Raw genomic sequence first — 17,807 nt, 5'->3', positions numbered from 1 at the left:
CTGTATTTGTCTGCTGCAGTACCAACCTAAAGGGCTCATTGAAATGAACGAGTGAGCAGTGTTGTTAACAGTCTGAATGCAGCCAAACACACGTAATCCCCAAATTCCTACTTTTCTTTTTTAGTGCCTGCTAACATGGCATGAAAAGTTTAAACATTGTTACTTAAACTTAGTGTTTAATTAAATTAGTCTTCCTGCAGCCCTCTGACTTTGTGCATTTCATTATTCAAAACATTAAGGTATTGTTGCTGAGAGGAGGTGGATGCATTCATTGAAAATGTGGTAATATAAACGTGGCCAAAGGATACATCAACTGATCTTAGATATGTTAAGAATATTATATGAGTGACTGCCGCCCTGTAGCATCATACTTGATACTCTCTTACAACATTCAATTAGAGGATTTTTCTTGCTGCAGTAGGTGGAACAGGTAAAGCTTTCTTCCTCCTCGAGTTCATACTTGAGAGTTTCATCTCCATGGCAAAGAATAATACGCAATCCTCCCAGTCTGTAGAGAAATATGGCTTTGTAGTCTTTCAAGGACATACCTCTCCTTTGTGTCATTAACAGTACAGCGATGTGAAAATTATAGCTCCCTTTCACTTGCCCTCTGTGGGTATAGAGCAGACGGAGGATGGCTGCATTCCTGGCAGAGTATTGACTCACTGTTCATAAAACTTGCTTTACTTAACTTTTATGTCAATTTCATCATTCTGCCTTTCGACTTCTGCAGTCTTTTCTTTCATTCATTCATTCATTCATTGGATTTTTCCTTCCATCAGGAGAGATGACTTCTGGTCTTATCTCTGATGAGCAGAATCAACACCCTCCCTCCTCTCACTGGACGGGCAGCTTATTGTCCCGACTGAATTGAGTCATTCGGTCTCACTACAGATGACTCTCTCTGACTGAGCATTTCTCCAACACACACTGTTACAATGATTGATTTTGAAGCTTTAACTTTTCACAAAAGGTGCCATTGTTAAAGTTTGAATTACTTATTTATGAGCAACAAATCTATATTATATAAGTTTTTAAGAGTGACAGACAAAGGCAAGAACATTATAAACACAAAAAACATCTCCATCCTCTTTTGACTTTTGCCATAACCACTAATGTCTGCTGTTCACTTCTCATTTGTATGTTTACATGCTGAGTCTGCATACAGCAGCAACTTGCACCTCTCAAAAGTGAATTTCAGTAGTGAATGTATATAAATGCAGAGATTTATCGAAAAATGACATAAATTTGTATTTAACGTAGGCTTGGATGGTCACAAGTTATTGAGATATACCGGGCTATTTTGTAATATCCCATAGCTATGATTTTCAATACTGTCAAAAATACAGATGCTCCTCTTTTTATTAAACTGATATGGAGATGCTGTACTGAAGTGATGTAGTGCACAGCACACACCACCAGAGGTCATTATGCACTGGTGGAACAGGCAGCTGAGCTGAGAAAGATGGTGCAAGTGGTAGGGATAACATTACAGGAGCATTAAGGAAGAAAAATGCCTCTGTTCCTGTTTGGGAGTATTACCACATATCACTTTATCTTAGGGTGCTTTCACACTTGCCCTGTTTGGTTCGGTTCAATCAGACTCAAGTTCATTTGCCCTCCAAGTGTGGTTCGTTTGGGCAGGTCAATCACACCAGGGTGCGCACAAAAACAACCAGACCGAGACCTATTTGAAGAGGTGGTCTTAGTCCGGTTAAAAATGAACTCTGGTGCAGTTCGTTTGTGGTGAGAATGTGTTCTGGCTTCAAGCCGCACCAACTGCAGTTGTATTACGGATTGTTGGTGTTTAACAAACATGAGCATGTTACAATCCCGGATGATTATTAATGTGCGCCTCCTCCTGTACTGCCTTAATATGCACATACAGCACATCCAATGCATCAAAACATTGTTTTCAAACTGTATGGTTTGCCTACAATGAACAATGACAGCAATATAGTCCACGATGACCAGCGCTGAAATCAACCTGCGCAGTTGTCCCTCCATTGTGACATTAGAAAGTGTCACATTTATCTTACAAGTGTACTCTTCTTCAACGTTTTGTTTACTTCCTGGATTGTTCCACATGGAAATTCTGACCAATCAAGAGCAGCTTTCTCACCCAGGCATTTTATCTGGTCTGCTTGTGAATGCTGCCGTGAGAACAGGAACCAACTCAAAGCAATTTTGCAACAAAATTAGTCCGTGGTAAAATGTCAGGAAGGTATGAAAAAACAGATACCGCCCAATGCATCATGTTTCGAATTGACTGTCTTTTTGTACATGTAGCACATTTTTTTAAATTTGTTTATTACTTCTCCAAAGTCTGTGAAGCAGGAGAGTAAATGCTACAGTTCCCCTTCTATATTGCAGTAATTTGCAATGCAATTTGCAGTACTACTTAATACAGATAATGAAGATAAGGTGGGCTGGTGTATGCTCCTTAGAAATGAAAGTCACAAAATAACTCAATAATATTGTAAATGCTAAAGAACAGACTACTTTCAGACACAACACTACTTGAGAAATGTTTTCACTGGACAGTTTCCGGCGGAGACGTGATATGGCTGTGGTGTAGCTTGCGTGGACGTAAGATAAGACAGAATGAGGGAAATTGTTGGGCAGCAGTTGCAGTACAAAGTAGGAAAGAGTGCAAATATATTGCAAATAAAATACAGATACCCCAAATCAAAAATTTCCAAAATCTATACAATGCAAAAAATATAAACAAGTTTAAGTTGCTTCCTTGTGAGTTGCATATGGGTTTATATGAGAATCCCATTGTACATGAGGGGTAATCCTTAGGCTGCTGATGCTGTATTGTCACTGAACTTTATGTGAATCATTTAGCTTCACAGTTGATCAGATAGTTCAGTTGTATGAAGCACAACGACGAGTGTAGCAAAGCTAACAAAGGAGCCTTTCATACTGGAATGAATGGACCCAAGAATGTAGCCTTTACAGTCTGTTTGGGCCGTCCAGCTTTGGTCCGTCTGATTAAAGAAAAACTTGTCACAGCAATTTCAAGAGCTGCCTTTGAGAAAATGTTTGGAATGATTGCAGCAATTTTTGTTAATTTAGTTTGTTAGAACATTTTGGTCTCAGGGTTTGCAGTGTGTATAACTTTTGAATGAAGCAAAGAAATATGTGACAGTTAAGTGGGGAAAAAGTAAGTGTGGTTTCATTCTTGTGACTCAACGCCTTGGTCTCCTCACAGCATGTGGACCTCTGTGATTTGTGCGTGGGAGTTGTAGTTTTCACATTTTGCTTTCAGACTAACGACTGCACACTATCACTGTTCCTCACTTTTTTCAGCTTGGGTTTGTTCCTTCTGAGCCGAACACAGAAATTGCTTTTACTTTTCAGCTGTTTGTGCTGTAAAGGCTCGGTGCTGATACCATTTCAGCCGATGCCAGTCTGAACAATCAGTAGAGAAACTAAGGAACTGAAATTGATTGCTATGAACCAAAAGTGGATTGCTTCATCATCCACACAACATTGCATCAGACAACCACAACAAACACCTTCATCACAGAGATTTATGAATCCCACCCTTTAAGTCGGCCACACAGAAGGCCGCACAGTCCGTCTTTATAGGTTCAAAATGCTTCACTTGGTATGAATCATTTATGATTTTTATACTGAGCAGTTTGTTGTAACCCTGCTCTCTTTTTAACACATACCTCATTACTCATTCCTCTGCATCTTCCCTGCATTGATTGGAAGCTCTTACACCTGCAGTTCTGGTGTTTTAATATTCAATTTACAGGTTGAATGATCAGGTCTTTTCTGTGTGAACTCGCCAGGTAGATCAAAAGCTACTTACGAACAGTTCGACAGACATTTTAGAGTGGTTAGCTGCTATTTAACATTTCTGTCCATATCGTCTCCACTGCTGCAGTTCAGCATTATTTGTATGGCGACAATAATTTTAAAAGGTCCGCTCATCCAAATCACAAAAAAACTATCACTAAAGCCATGGTAGTATCCAGCAGTGAAGACTGTTTTCGCTTATATGCCCTTAATTTCGTGTTTAAATTCATTCATTTATTAGGATCGAACCCCTTGAGATGTGCCATCTTGTTTTTGAGGCAAACATGTATCGCAAAGCAAACTAAGGCAAAGCAAAGCAAGGAAATTTATATAGCAAGGCATTTAAATACGATAAAAAAACGAGCAAGGACTAGAAAGTAAAAACAAGCTAAAATATACTAAGACAAGTGAAAAATACAAGAGTAAAAGCTACAGTGCTGTGTAAGAAATGAATAAATATTTGATTTAATTAAAGGTTTCAGCAAACCAAAAAGTCTTCAGCCTGGATTTGAAAGAAATGAGAGTTGCAGCGGACCTGCAGTTTTCTGGGAGGTTGTTCCAAATATGTGGTGCATAAAAACTGAATGCTGGTTCTCTGTGTTTAGTCTTTACAAAACAACAGAGGAGTGACAGAATAAATAACAAAATCTAGACGTAAAATTATAAATGCCGCAACATACAAACAGACGAGAAACCACAAACATAAATTTATGGAAATTTGCAAACATCACAACCACAGGGTGAGTGGAGCACCACATAAAATCAGGTACAAACATCATATGTAAACACAAAGTAAAGACAGCTTCATTGTTTCTAACATTTGTTTTTTGGGGAGTTTCTCCTTATACGCTGTGAGGGACCAAGGGCAGAGGGATGTCGTATGCTGTAAAGCCCTCTGAGGCAAATTGTTATTTGTTGTATTGGGCTTTATAAATAAAGTTGAAATTAAATAACAGGAGCAGTCCATCTCAAAGTAAGAAGACAACGTGCCCAATGTAGGCTTCTTCTCTGGCAGCAGACCAGGTTCGATTCCAACCTGTGGCCCTTTGCTGTGTGTTCTTTCCTCTTTCTCTTCCTTCTTTCAAGTCACTCTCCTGCTGTACTATAATAAAGGCAATAAAAGCCCCAAAATGGCATCTTCAAAAACACATCAAGTGTTAAAATGGTTGAAATATCAACAGGTAAATTATTCCAATCTGCTGAGGCTCCAAAACTTCACATTTCTGTTTGTGCTGCTCCAAAAACCCAAAGAAATGGCATCTGAATAACGTCACAGAAGTGTGTGTTTCCAGAAACAATGTCCTCATTACTAAGAATAGTCCACAGATTTTATTGAGAGATTATATGGACGATTTTTCTGTACCATTAACAGTTTGCATTAAGTGTTGTTCATTAATGAGCTCCCCTCAAATTATTTTTGGTTGCTGCTGTCTGTTAGATTTTGTCTATCCATCCATCCTTTTTCTAAACTACTCACCCTGCTCAGGGCTTATTGGCTGGAGGAGACACAAGATGGGGTAGGACAGGTCAACTGTCCACCACAGGGCTCATGCTGGATTTAATAAATGATAAAGACTGAAGCACTTCGCTGCACATTAAACTGCTTGTATTGCAATTGTTGCTCTTAGCCTCTAACAAAGAGCCTTTTAGTAACAGATATGTGTTTTCTTCTCTCCTATGTCCTGCTCTCCTGTTATGGAACGCTTTGAACACACAGGTAAGACAAACCTCATCTTTTAATTATGTAGCACTTAGATATATTTCCACATCTTCATCTATAGCATTTATTCTATCGTTTCATCTACAACAGAGAGAACCTGAACATAATCCCACTGTGCTCTTCACTGGTGCTTGAAGCATTTTCTCTGCAACACATGCTGTTTTGTCACCTCTAGGGGGCAGCATGAACTAAAAGTTAAGTGGGTAGTAGAAAGCTCAGTGTCACCCTGGATCTTCCTGGTGTGTATACATATATATATATACAGCTGAGGGAGTTTGTGCGTTACGACTGTGTCTGTATTTGCACCCTGTGTGTTTAATTTCTCCGTCTTTGGCAGCAGTGAGGACATTTTGTGGTCTGATAGGATTCCTTCATGTTGTTTGCTGCAGTTGTTTTTGTATCAGCAGCGGTCTCGTGGCTCTCTGTTGTCATACTTTAGCGTTGTGCAATCATAGACACCTCCCAATCACATCTTTTGTGCCTGAAGACCGTATGACTCCTGCTGCTTTCCATCCACATCACCGCCTCTCGCAGAAATGAGTATTTATAAGCAGTTCTCGTGTCCCTCGGATACACATCTGCTGTTTTTCAAGCACCAACTCTCCCCCTCTTCACTTATTTTCCACATGCAGACACTGCCGGCTAAGAGCTTCAATAAATGTGCAGGTTGTTATGACGACTATGAGTGCAGCACTCAATACTACATTAAGAGTCTGAAGAAGCTCTTACACTGTTGCACATCTCTTCAGGTTTAATGCAATGGTAATTGTACAGAAAATCCTTGGAAAACCATTCCCAAAAAGCTCTGTGCGAAAAGATCAATAGGTTTTGTTAAAGTTTTGGTTTGAGAAACAACTTAAATTTAAACACGGTAATCTAAAGTATATTGATATAAAGTATGTCAGTGATATTGTTTCAATTAATGTTGTACCAGTTTTAAAAGTAAAGTTGTCCAATTTTTAAAAATCCATGGTAACCTTGATGTTGCTTTTTGGTAACTGGCCCATCCAAGCACACAGGTACCGTTGACTGGTGGCCTGTACCTGCATCAGACTACAGTGATATGCAGTCTGCAAATAGTTTTCCCTGGCATAATATTCTTTGCTTAATGAAATACTGCCGCACTGTTTGGCCTTCAGTCACTTCGCTGGGGTCTGGAGGTGGAATTGCTCAGCCATCAGCCTTGGGTGTGCTACACTTTGATGGGGCTCGAGTCAGCAGATGCAAAGTGACCGCCAGCATCACAACTGGGCATGACATAAAGTGGCGCCGGGATAATTAAGGACCTTGTGCAGCATCAGTGCATCCTGACTTCTCAATGGCAGTGTGGGGTCAAAAGCTGCATCTCTGCGTCTGACTCACTGCAGGCTCTAAGTCTGGTCTAGTGCACAGTGTTAGTCCACTGTAGTCATATGTGACGTCAAAAGAGCATCTCGTTTTATACTTTACAAACTGGTTACATTAATGTAAAAGAGCATTAAAGAACTACATTGTCACTTATTTTCTCAGACCAAAATTATTATTTTGCAAAGCTAAGGGTTTTGCCTATGTTAAAGGGTAACTTTTGTAAGATATTTTTTAACCTTAACCCTATTTTCCCATGTTTTTGTGTCTAATGGGAGCAACAATTTTTAAAAATGGTCCAGTCCACGGCGATGTAACAAGTTGCAGTTTAACCACTCGGGGCATGTGTACACCGTTAATGTACGCCTGCTGAAAGTGTTTGTTTTTGCCACTGACAGGCTCACATTATTGTTTTAAGTGTCTGACAAATCCTTTTAGTGGACGTAAATTGATGCACCAATGCCCTGAGTGCCCACTGTTATGCCTCTCTCTCAATACTGGACCAATTTCAAAAGATTGTTTTTAAAAAATACTGAACTTACCTTTTAAGTCTTGTTCCTTGTCAACAAATGTACTTTGTTTGTGCTCAACTGTTAAGACAGGTACGTTATTGCAAATTAAACCTGCAATGGAGACAATTGAACTGCTTATTATTAGTGGTTACTTATAAAGAAAATCCAGGAATTTATCTGTGTTCGTTTTCAATATTGAAAAAAAGGCAATGGAAAAAACTCAGGATCAAAAAACGCAGCTTATGTTGCCAATATTGTAACTTATTGTTTGGATAGGGAGGGGATAAAATCTAGATTGGACGTCACTTTAAACCACCCCTTTTTAAAAGCTCCTACTGTAAGGTTAAATGAAGAGTTACATCCTCTTGGTGAATTCACCGACATCCAAAACTTAACTAAGTAAACAGTATGACTTGTGTTGCACATCCTACTTCATCTTTTGAGTCATCACCAGCATCCTCCCTACCCCAATCTTACTGTGCCTTTGGCAAGTTTCCAATTCGCTTCATGTGGAATGAAATGCGCAATTTTTCTAATTTATCCGTTAAAAAATATGGACAGCATCCATTTCCACTTTTTCCTGCAGCACCATGGAAGTGTTGACATTTTTCAGTTCTGCCAGGTGTCTACAAGCATGAAAGGCATAAAAATCAAGTTGCCAGGCAGCACATCTGCATTCATGTCAAGGTCACATCAGGCTAACACAGAAGCATGAACCAGAGACATTCCTGTTGAACTATCATCTGTCCGATTGTGCATGGATGTCCACAGGATGGAAAAGTAGCTGCTTTCCCAGTGTGATGGTATTTTTCCTCATATGTATTCTCACTACTAAGGACAGCCTTGACCTCAGGTTGAATCGAGGTATTGTCCACGTAGAAGAGAGTAAGAATCTCATTTCAGCATCTCATTGATTCTTACATTCAGCCAGCTGCCTGAGTGTGTATGTCAAAGTATACACACTTTATCTCAGCGTGAAAGGAAATTATTTTGCAGCCTGAGGGATAATAATGGAGGAGTACCAATTGGAAGGAGGTGCGTGTTAAGGAAGTACTTCAAACGCTCCAGTGTTTTCTGGAGTGTGTTATCACCATCTCAAAGTGCTCAGACATTAGTGGCATGAAGTGCCAGGCCAGAAAAAGTATGTCACCAGTCATCTTTTTGTTGCTGCCAAGACAACATTCAAAGTGTGTGATAGGTCTTTGTATTTTCAGGCCAAGTTTATGGTATATAAGTATGCCAATAGCACCCACAGGGCTTTGATGTGATTTCATCAGAAATGGCAGTATTTGCAATTCATAACATGTTTTTTATCTGGAAAAAGTACATTATTTTTTAGAATTGTAAGATATCTAAAACTGTAATTGCACGCTACACTAACTCTGTATGTGTTGTTTAAAACATTATGGCAAAAAGAAAAGGATAAAAATTTGTTTAGGATGTAACATGTACCATGACCAGAGGGATCTAGGGGGGTATATTTCCAGAAATTGGATATAATATTAGGAGCTCACGATATATATCAGACCCATAAATTATCAGCCTATAATGGGACATTTCTATAATTATGCATTATTGTGATTATTTTGAAATTATAGCAGATAAATAGTGCCAATAGTATGAAGCCAGACTGCTTTCATTGACTTAACAAGGACAGCACCGACACACCTGACACAGTGGGTGGCGGATTATGCCCTTAAACTTGGTTTGCGGGCTGCAAATAAACACGAGAAGAAAAACTACAACAAATGCAACACACCACCCAGAGGGCATAACATATCGCGGAAGACAACAGGATTGCGCCGAGGATCTGATCTCCTAACCCCAGACACCAGTTAGACAGTGCGTTAAAGGACCGTCTCCAAAGTGTTAGCACGAGCTAATTAGCAGCAGTGGCTTACATCCAACACCAAGCTTTTAAATCAGCCATATTTTCTCACTACAGGTTAAACGCTTCTTTTAAAAAAACAAAAATGTGAAATAATCGGTTATCGTATCAGTTATCGGCCATGAGAAGCAGGTAAGATTTATTGTGTTTTTGTTATATTAGATTGAGCTGTTTTTTTTCTACATACAGAGGAGGTCCTCTTCTGCAGAGTCCACCATGTTGTTTCTACAGTAGCCTAGAACAGACAAACCAAACACTGGCTCCAGATAGGGGCATTTGCAATTTTCACCAACTACTGTAGTTCTCCTACAGGCTTGGCACATGGGAGTTGGTTGCAATGTTGCAACCTCACAGCTAGATACCATTAAATCCTAAACACTGCACCTTTAAGAAAACTTTTAATTGGCATCTTTCACTCTTCACTCTGAATGATTAAGCAAACAGTTGATAATGATAATAATCATGAGTTAAAATTCATCCTGGGCAGATGTCAGTCTTGCCCAGGATACGTTCTCATGTTTAATACCCTTAGAAAGTTTTTTCATGTCTCTTGAAGTATACATTATGCCCTTCATAAAAAACCCTTGCCATTCCTGGATTTCCAAATTAACAGACTAATTAAACAAGGTCACAACCAGTGACTCTATTCAGTTTTCTCTCGGTCCCCCAACAGTTGTTTGTTTTGCATGGCCAGGAATTGAATATTTACCCTAATGCAGTTCCCTGTAGAATTTGGATTTTTGATTAGCAATTCATGGCCTCCTTAAGGCAGTATAACCAAGCAATCAATATACTCTCTACTGATGAGGGGGGAGGAGGGGGGGGCACGATGTAGGGATGAATTTACTAATACAAAATGGAAAATCAATGACAGGCCGCTCACATAAATGCACACACAACGATGCACACATACATGTGCAGCTGGATCTTCAGAGCTTTTTGTTTACCTCAGCTGCAGTGTGTCAGCAGCAGCCTGTTATATTACTGTGATGGATGACAATGAAAGGGATTCCATGGCTACATTAGATTTTCCAGCTACGTCACCTAACTGGGCAGCAGCATCCGCAGTCTTTCATTTAAACAGAGCTCTGATGTAATTAGCACAGTCTCATTACTCTGCTCGTTACCCCTCCCACTTGTTTACCATTAGCCCAGTGGAAAAAAACACAGTCATGTCAGGGACAGACTTCAAGTTTAGCCAAATTAAAGTTACCACTGAATTACAATAAAGTTAACTTTAAGAGGCAGGCGTTTCCCACTGGACTTTTCCCCCTGAAATGTTGTCCATACTTATTTGCTGACTCCCTCCTCACAAATGGAATATGCTGTAATGAATCATTACTCTCAGTGAAGTATGTACAATATAGCTGTTTGACATCTAAGGCTTATTGGTGGTTTCTTTTATGGTCGAAAAAAGTTTAAGAAAAGACACCAGTCAGTCACCTTTAGTGGATTCTAATGAAATTAAGTGGCAACTCCACCAATTTTACACGTCATAACAGGTCTTGAAGAACACCGCTGCGTATGTGGGGAAAAAGATGTGAAAGCCTTTTATGGCTCCAGAGGGAGCTGCGTGAAGTCTGATAAGTTGCCACCATGTTGCTATTTGAGTCAGTGTTGGTTGTGTCTGAAGACGACAAGTTTGAAAATGAAAAAAACCCAGGGGGTGTGTTCAGTTCCCCGTCTACTCTCTCGTCAAAGCCACCAGACTCTATTGACAATTTTAGCTTTTTAGCTTGCAGTATGCTGGAGCTGCTGGTCCACCACTGGCCCGATCAGTTGGTTTCTTTTTGTTGAATCCGAGTCAACCCTGGTAAATGCCACACAAGTCACACATTAATACAAACAAAACTGATAGAGTCAGGTACATCAGCAGCTCCTGTGTTCAACAATGTTAAATGTTTTTCTTACTGAGGTCTGGCGTTGGAGACAGCGATATAATGGTTTCAGTTCCCCATCAGAAATCTCCATCTGACAGCAAGGTGAAGTGATGAAAATATTCACAATATAGCATACAGTTAGGTGGCTAAAATATGTTTTGCTGCGGCCCCTGTCCATCACAGTGCATTGCATGTCTTGTGTGTCAGCAGTCCTGTCTGCTTCTCCAAATTAGAGACAGGCCAACAGACATCTACTGTATGTAATACACAAGCTCCAACCTTTGAGGCTGAAATAGGAAACCAATGCAGAAGTGCCAAAACTGCAGAGTGTAAATCCCCATAGAGAAAACCAAGCGGTACAACGGCACTCACGGATGAATATACTTATTTAATGTGGGCAAAATAAACAGAAATGGACGCATTTCAGCTTCAGAGCCATCCTCAGATTTATTGTTACATTGATGATGGCTAGTTCAATAACACACTAACAATGTACAACCCCAATTCAAAAGATCCGAACTATCCCTTGAATGACTAATGCTGTGAAATAATATTTAAAATTTGCCAAGTTTCCTTTTAATATTCCATTTCCTATCTAGCAGTGTTTACTAATTAAAATGACCAAATATTTGTGCTTCACAAGTCTACAATGGTGGCCTCCCACACCATCTGCAATACAGAATCTTAACACCTGCATTAAAGTCCTTACTTTAGAAACTTAATTCTGAGCTTTTTTGGTATTCATAGTGGAGCCCCGTCATAACAACTAACATATATTACACCTGGCAGTACATGACATATTGTATAAAGAACAAAAACAAAAAATGCCTTCAACCTGAACTGCCATTTTGGGGCAGTTATCTTCGGGGTAATTTTATAGGACCATGACTTTACAGGATGAGACAGCACAAAGAGTTCCCACATATTCCCATATTCCAAGACTATTCTCCCATATACATGTCGGTCCAGTTGGAGTGTTTTCCTGAATGCCAGAAGGAAGTCAGATGTGAGCTTTGGCCTCCTCAACCACAAAAATCTACATGATGAAATCCTTTTGAGAAGTTGTCATGCACGTTAGATTTAACAAAGTCAGTGGAGATGAAGTTTCCTCTGGAGTTGCTTAAGGCTCACAGTACCCACATGTGCACTTCATGCCTCATCTCCCCTGATCTTCTCAGGGCCTCCCTTACACCTCCGTACAACCTCAGCATGCTATAGTGGATAAGATAAAGTGCTGATTTGGTCCGACTGGCCTCTTTAATTTGTGATGAGCGTGGGAGAGTGGGACCTCATGGGGCCATCGGAGAGCCTTGTGGCCAGGTTGGGCTGCTGCTCCATCCCCCTAGCCAGCTGTAGATGCACCTGCTAAGTCAGCGCCAGCTACCTGGTTCACTTTCTTGTTCCTCTCACCTCTCACTACTGGGAAGAGTAGGATTTGCAAGCTCAGAATTGACCTCCTTTTTTAAGACCAGAGAGCAATATGAAAATGTCACTTTTCTTCGGGTAGATTGGTGAAATTATTCTTAAATGTTACCCTTTTATGTAAAACTATTGCACACCAGTTATCCCCAGACTTAATTTACTTTTAGGTCACAGAATACTTTGGTGTCCAGTCTCATTTTGCCAATATGCAAAATCATGTTTTAATACTTGAAAAGGACTTTACTACTTCCAGTGCTACCAGGCCTTTATAGCATTATAGATAATTTGTGGACCCTTAACAAACTGTAAAACAGGAAAGTATGTTGTAAAACCATTTCTGGAAGGTAACAACATAAGAGATTCAATTTCACAGTATGTGTTTTATATACCTTAGCTGTTACAACGGATAAATGTGGTTAACTTGACTCGTTAAAAGGGATAGAATTACTCAAGATAAAACCTGCTGAAATCGTTGAGTGCATCTCACACCAAATCTGCACAAACCTGATAAACTCAAGATGATCCGCGCATTAAAGTGAAAGCCTGACATGAGTAATGTGGAGAATCAGTTGAGCATCGCTTGTTGCTCTTGTCCTATATCACTGGTGATCAGATGGAGAATCCAGCAGACAGTGTGAAAGTGCAGCCGAGTCCAGACAGCAGTAAATTTCAATGGGTTCAACCTGAAATGTGAGGAGAATTCTGTCTGTGCCGAAATGACAGAGACTTGTCTGCACAGATAGGAGACATCAGTTTAAATATCATGTCCTAAATTTGACCAAAAAGATATAACAGTGTGCGTATAAAAGTACTTGGTGAGATATGAATTCACACATTGGTGTTATTTCCCTGTGGCAATCATTGGTCGCTATAGTTTAACAAAAAAAGAGTATATCTATCCTATATGTGCAAATGGTGAAATACTGCTTATGTCTATTTTCCTGGGGCTGTTCTAGCCTCACAAAGTAATTTAAAATCCAAATATTTATAAGACATAATGAAAGCAGAAAGAAAGCTACTTAAGATAATTAGTTGTATTCAGTGTTGGAGAGATACATTAACATTTTATTTTCATGTTACATGCCCATATGGAAATTGAAACAGGTTTCCCTTGCTGTAGTCATTCCTCCTGTCCATACTGTCCTGCACTACAACTTCCTAAAAGGATTTTAATGTAACTTATGTAAAAAATAAATCTTAATGGGACACTACACCGATTTTCAACCAGCTCTGTGTCATATCAGTGTTGGTAGTATGTGTAAATATATTGTGGTACACCTCTCTCCATCTAACCAGCAACTGGAGTTTCACTGGCTTTGGGGCTGTCATTCGAATTACAGGCTGTACTTCCACTTTTTTGTATTGACTGCCGTCCATGTTGCCACCACGGACACAAAGAGTATAGAAAAAACAGGTCTGCCCCGCTAACTCAGACCAAACTCCTATCACACAGTCCAACTAGGCAGTGCTGGGGGAATATAAAACAAGATTACTAGGCGTGTAACGGTACACAAAAATCTTGGTTCGGTACGTACCTCGGTACACAAGTCACGGTTCGGTTTTTTTTTTTTCTTTTCGGTACAGTAATGAAAAAATAGACAACTATTAAATATCTTTTACTTATTGGTAACCTTATTAAAACATACCACCACAGCAGTTAACTCTTTTTACACAATTTTTGAATGAAACAAATATATATATATAAAATCCTGCTTTTTCACACTGTTTGAATGAAAATAGAAATATAAAAGTGAAAAATAAAATCCTGCTGTTTTTTTAACACATTTTTTGAATGAAAAATATAAATATACATTTCTGCTTTAACAGTTTTACTCAATTAAAATAAAAAGTATAGTGCAGCTGGTCAGCTTTAAAGCCTTACTTAGCTTTCCCACTTTGTTAAAGTGCAGTAAGCAAAACATGCTTATATCTAAAGTGCAGCTTAAACAATTTTACTCAGCTCCAGTGGTGTTGGTTATTTCTTTAGCGTGATGGTCAGGGAAACGCTCTCTTTTTAAACGAGGACAATATCGTAGTTTGCACGAGATTGCTTTTTCTAGTCGTGCCGGTTAACGTTCAAACTTGGGTGGTGTTGCTTTAGATGCGTTAGCATGTTAGACCTGTTTCCCAGTACATACCCCACCGCTGTTCTGCAGTGTCGGCACACTGCTTTTGTCTTGTCCACTTGTTTATCCATCTTCGTATTTTACCCTGAAACAAAAGTGTTCCCGAACGGAGGACTTAAGGTTTGCAGGTGGGTCTTCAGGTTTGTCAGGCTCACTTGCTATGTTGTCAAAATGCGAGAATGCGCTGCACAAAGTGAAAGCGGAGATTTACGGTTGGACTCGGTCCGTCACTTAATTTTGTCCGTCGGGGAACTCGATAATTTAAATGGTTCGGCTCGCAAAAACGGAATTAAAATAAAACAAAATAAAATAAAATAATATCCTGCGCCCAATAATTCGGTACAGGGTCGTGCCGAACCGAAAGTCACGTACCGAACGGTTCGACACAAATCATGTACCGTTACGGCCCTAAAGATTACATAACTGTGCTGCCAATTTCTCACCTAAAATGTTTTCAGAAACATATTTTACTGCCTTGTTTAGCTGTAATGCGGAAAGCTTCTGAACAGGAAGTGGGTGCCATACTGTTATTCTAGTGTTTTCATAGTGAAAATGGAGGCTGAAAGAACTGATTCTGTCACTGAGTTGCCTATTTCTCATGTCAAATGTTTTCAAGACCATGTTTTAGCTTACTGTTCAACTGTAATATGAGATTGTTTGTTACCAGCTGGCTGCCATTGCGCCTAACGTATGAGTTCGCATTATTACCTACCAGTGGGAGCGTTTATTGGTCTGATGGGGCGCAGTGCGCTCTGTTGGTTGTAGGTTTTCTACCTCTCAAGCAAAAGCAAATGTCAAAGACCTTTTTCCTGGTTTTATTGGTCACGCAGCCCAGTTTTATGAAAAGACCATCTCCAGTGGTGAAATACTTCTTCAAGTTTTGGTATTTTTAGTTGGACAAATTAAATGGGTATCTCTGAGAGTTACAGTCTCTGTAGTCCACATTTTCCTCTTTGTGCCTCTATCTCTCCGCTGCAGCTCGGCAAGGAAAGACTGTCCAGGGAAACTAGAAGAGGCAAATTTGTGCTAAAAAATATTGTAAATGTGGAAGATAGTCATGTGATTTATCTAACTCAGACTGCTGGGGGCTCATATTAGTTTTGTTTTTCATTTTGTTCTCCATCTCCTGCATTGAAGAGAACTCTTTGCAGCCAGTATTGACAGGAAGAATGAACACGGCCATGCAGCAAAACCTGTTAACTGGGAACCAGTCGGTGGTTCTCTGTGGTAGGCAGAGACCCACTGGTTTGTACTGACTTCACCTTGGAAGACCAGCTGAATGCAAAATGAGAAAGTGATTTTAAAAGACAGCTGAACTTCAGAGAGCGGTTTGATGCATGAATGTGTTAATTTAGAGTGCTGATGTCTAAGGAGTGTGTTATATAACTAAAATTAAGGTTCCCATGCTCGGCTTGTCTGTCAGAGACTTCAAACTCATCCTCAAAAATGCTGTGGAATATTTTTGCACTTCTGGGAAAAAATCTTTCACTTAAAAAGAAGAAGCGCACACATCTTTTTTCTGCTAAGACCAATTAGTAACCGGTGAACGTAAATATTTGCTCCGAGCAGTACTGCCTCAAATGTAACCCGCTGCTGTTGATTTGCTTTGTTTATTATCAGGTGTATTCACATTTCATTTCTGAGAAGCTCAGCACTTTTCCTAATGAAAAACAACAGTCTTTCATTAAGACATACTTTGGTGTGTTTTAATGTCATATGAAGTACAGCAGCGTGCGTGCTGAGGTGTTAGCTGAGTGTGGAGCCTCTAAGCCTGAATCTCTGTCAGCTTTCCCTCTCAGCCCCAAAGACAGATGTTTTCTCTTGTCCTTTGACCACACATTCTTTCTCACTTATGTGTGTTAGAAGATTTTATTGATACCAGTGCCATTTCTGCTTGTCGGTCTGATTCTTTCTTGATTTCCTTATTGATTCTGGATCAATTTTCTCTGTGGAAAAATAGTAGGCCTACGCAGGTTTTCAGCATCAAAGCAAATGTTTTGTTACCTCTAGTGTCTGAGTCTAGACACATAGATGAGATGTGAGAATATTTGCACAGCATTTGTTTTCAATTAATTTGTTTTTTTTTTTTTGTCAAAGGAAAAATCTGCTAAGCCTGCCTGCGTGGCACTAATGTTATTATAACAAGATATTTACCCTCAGTAACGGACGTGCTGATCGGTTGGGAGGCAGCGGCACTCATGCGTAGAGTTTCAAATACATGGCAATCCTGAGATTTGAGCTCATGTTGAGGAGAAAGATGTAGTGTATTGCTGGTGGTTGAATTTTTAATTGAAATGATCATTTTACAGACATTACAAGCAGCGTTGTTGTCATCTTTCTTTGTGAAATGAAGCCACGCTGCGGACCGTTTCTACCTCACCGCCATGACTCCTTCAAGTTTGCAGCAGCTCATTGTTTTGCTTTGCACAAGTGTCAAAAAAATGTGCCGGCATCGATAAAAGGAATTGATGAGCTCGGAGGCATACGATTCTGATGGAACAGACAATTTGGAACCGGCTCATAACTGGAAACAGCTCTCGATTCCTGTCCCCACTGTTAGCTTTTATCCTCAGTGGATGTTGCGTAAATCATTTTCCCATTTGGTGATGCATTCATCTCCTTCATCCCAATGTACTTTATACATCTGTGTGCACAATACAGGCGAAACACAGATGAAGTGGCTATTTTGGAGACTGGCTGAATGCTTGGTAACAATCCATTTGTTGTAAGCACATCTCCCCTGCATAACAATTAAGCGTCATCGTCACTGAGAGCATCAGAGACAGATGGCATGGCCAGTACAGGAGGGAAAAAGAGAAACTTCTGGTGGTTTTGTGGTTTCCTTTTAAAGCTGATTGTTTCCATCCTGCCGGGGCTGTGGCCTGATGTTCATGGCATTGTTTTCTGAGCGAGGTGAGTGACAAATTGTGATAATACACACAGCAGGAAATACCTGGTACATGCTCGGCTCTGCTTTATGATTTTATGTCACATTTTGAGGTGAGATTGGCCTTAGCCTGGTGAAACTGAAACCTTCATTAGGAGCCTCTGCAGAATTCATTACTGAATGACAAGCCCTGCATCCATTGCCAGAATTGGTTG

General features: G+C 39.9%; 1 protein-coding gene across 3 annotated transcripts in view; it reads left to right on the top strand.

Annotated features, from left to right (window-relative positions):
* fbxw7 (F-box and WD repeat domain containing 7) overlaps positions 1–17,807 on the top strand; it is a 162,471-nt gene that overhangs the window by 88,606 nt on the left and 56,058 nt on the right. The gene's annotated exons all lie outside the window — the stretch shown is intronic.

The sequence above is a fragment of the Epinephelus fuscoguttatus genome, linkage group LG3 (assembly GCF_011397635.1).
Source record: "Epinephelus fuscoguttatus linkage group LG3, E.fuscoguttatus.final_Chr_v1".
Taxonomy (NCBI): Eukaryota; Metazoa; Chordata; class Actinopteri; order Perciformes; family Serranidae; genus Epinephelus; species Epinephelus fuscoguttatus.
This window is presented reverse-complemented; position numbering and strand designations above follow the sequence as displayed.